Below are 2,533 nucleotides of genomic sequence, written 5' to 3'. Positions count from 1 at the left end.
AATATTAGTTTGTGTATCTTAATGGCACACTGATCCAATCCCTCTTTCCCCTCAATACATGAATTACTGGAAATGTGTACCTTGGCTCTCTGGCTGTCCTTATTTAGCATGTCTTAAGATTTTGTTGTCTCGGCGGGGCGTAGTGGCTCACGCCTGTAATCCAAGTACTTTGGAGGCCAAACGGGCGGATCACCTGAGGTCGGGAGTTCAACCTGACCAACATGGTGAAACTCCGACATAAAAAAAAAAAAAAAAAAAAAAAAAGATTTTGTTGTCTCACATTTTGGCATTTCATTTTTTAATAAATAATTTTAAATTAAAAATAAAAAGGGAAGGCAATGACGTCACCAACCCCGTGACGTCATTGCAGGATCATGGAAGGCAAGTAAAGGGCCCTGTGAAGTCATTGCGGGATCGCGGCAGGGAAGCAAAGCGAGATGACAGGTGACCGACTGCAGCAAAAATATGGAACGCTTCACGAATTTGCATGTCATCCTTGTGCAGGGGCCATGCTAATCTTCTCTGTATCGTTCCAATTTTGGTATATGTGCTCCGGAAGCGAGCACACATTTTGCCATTTCAACCTGTTATTTTGTTTCCCCTTCAAGATCAGAGTGATGACTTATAACTCACTTTTACTCTGCGTAGCATTTTACATGTAAAAGTTTATGAAATACTTTTAAATTAAGTTCCAACCTTTTACTTAAAAAAAAAAATTCCCAGCCACATAGTTTATTTGCACTCAGCATAGGAAAAAGTTTTTGAAAGTTTGTAATGATTCAGTTACCTAAGAATATAACGATTTTTTTTATCTTTCTGATTATCTCAGCTTAAAAATATGAATGGCATACACTATGATGTATTTGCTGTAGAATTATAAATATTATCTTTTTCCTCCCACTTTAAGTATGCCACTTAGCTGATTCTGAATCTCAAAAGTGATGCAAAATGGCTGAGACTAAACATGTAAGAGAGGGAATGCACAGACATTTATAAAATAAGCTGTTTATCATTCCGGTATAATTTAGGAACATCTTTAAAATTCCCCTGTGCATTTAGAGCGGCCACTCTTCACATCATCTGTGCTTGTATAGCCAAGGCATCTCTTCCATAATGTCCAGGCCGAAGCCTCGTTTGGCAGAGATTATCAGTGTGGAATCAACAAGCATTTTCCCTAAGGGCAACCATGCAGCATAAATATACTGCCTAATTCTCTTCTCGCCTGGCCTTGATTAAAAGGGAAATATGGCCGGGCGCGGTGGCTCAAGCCTGTAATCCCAGCACTTTGGGAGGCTGAGGCGGGTGGATCATGAGGTCAGGAGATCGAGACCATCCTGGTCAACATGGTGAAACCCCGTCTCTACTAAAAATACAAAAAGTTAGCTGGGCATGGTGGCGCGTGCCTGTAATCCCAGCTACTCAGGAGGCTGAGGCAGGAGAATTGCCTGAACCCAGGAGGCGGAGGCTGCGGTGAGCGGAGATCGCGCCATTGCACTCCAGCCTGGGTAACAAGAGTGAAACTCCGTCTCAAAAAAATAATAATAATAAAAATAAAATAAAATAAAAGGGAAATATGGACAAGGAATCTTGAACAAAGAGAAAGCAATTTCCTAATTTCCTTTAACCCAAACAAATTTTCTCTATTTAGATGCTGCACTATAAAATATTTTTCCTAAGACGATAAGAAATACAGAATCATTACTATTCAGCATTTCAAACAAAAATCTTTATGTTTTTTAGAAATCGCAGATTGTCATAAAGCCAGGTTGTTACAGAAAATGTTAGTTTATAAATATGCCTATTATATATTCATTTGAATTACAAATGACCGTATTCATTTTTGCCTTTTGTTTTCTTCTCTTAGTTTTACGATGTCATTTTATAAGTCACATATATATCCACACACAATGAAAACTCTGAAGAACTAGTAGTAACTCTAAAAGGGAAAATTAAAAACATTTGAAAAAATGATTTTAGGAAAGGGCTTCGTAAAGTTAGAGTTAAGTTGGGAAGAACTGCATGAATTCAGGACCCTTAACACGTAGATCTCTGATGCTGTGTTATATGCGCTCATGTGGAACAAACTCAGCCCCATCTCCAGTAAAATCTCCTTTAGAGTGGCCAGGTCAATGTCTCTCCCTGATGGAAAGCAATCAGGGAAATCAAGGCAGGCCTAGACACCTTTGCTGCTCTCACAGATGCTGTGGAGTGCCAAAGAGAAAGGAGACAGGCCACAGGACCCCGCTGATCAGATTGTGTTGTTTGAGCATCAAAAGAGGATAAATGATATTGTGATTATTATTACAGATTCTTAATTTTACTCAAAAGGGAAAAATATGCGGTAAAATAGACGTAGAGCTTATAGGATTTAAAAAACATATTTAGAGACATTGTCATATATTGTTTCATTTACACTATGCATGTATTGGATGAAGTTTAGATCAAATCAGATAGCAAAATACAGCTAGTGCTCGACTTATGACCACGATTGGTTCCAACAGACCGGTCGTAACACAATTTGGTCGTAAGTTGA

At 38.7% G+C, this 2,533-nt stretch overlaps 1 non-coding gene across 1 annotated transcript; it reads right to left on the bottom strand.

Moving 5' to 3' along the window:
* Positions 1-459: 459 nt before the first annotated feature.
* On the bottom strand, positions 460-566 carry LOC119471788. Its single transcript, XR_005200872.1, has one exon. It is a non-coding gene; the product is annotated as a U6 spliceosomal RNA (small nuclear RNA).
* Positions 567-2,533: the final 1,967 nt, after the last annotated feature.

This window comes from Cebus imitator, unplaced genomic scaffold, assembly GCF_001604975.1.
Source record: "Cebus imitator isolate Cc_AM_T3 unplaced genomic scaffold, Cebus_imitator-1.0 Scaffold73, whole genome shotgun sequence".
NCBI classification, from domain to species: Eukaryota; Metazoa; Chordata; class Mammalia; order Primates; family Cebidae; genus Cebus; species Cebus imitator.
Note: the sequence above shows the minus strand (reverse complement) of the source record. Positions and strands in the feature narration are given on the sequence as shown.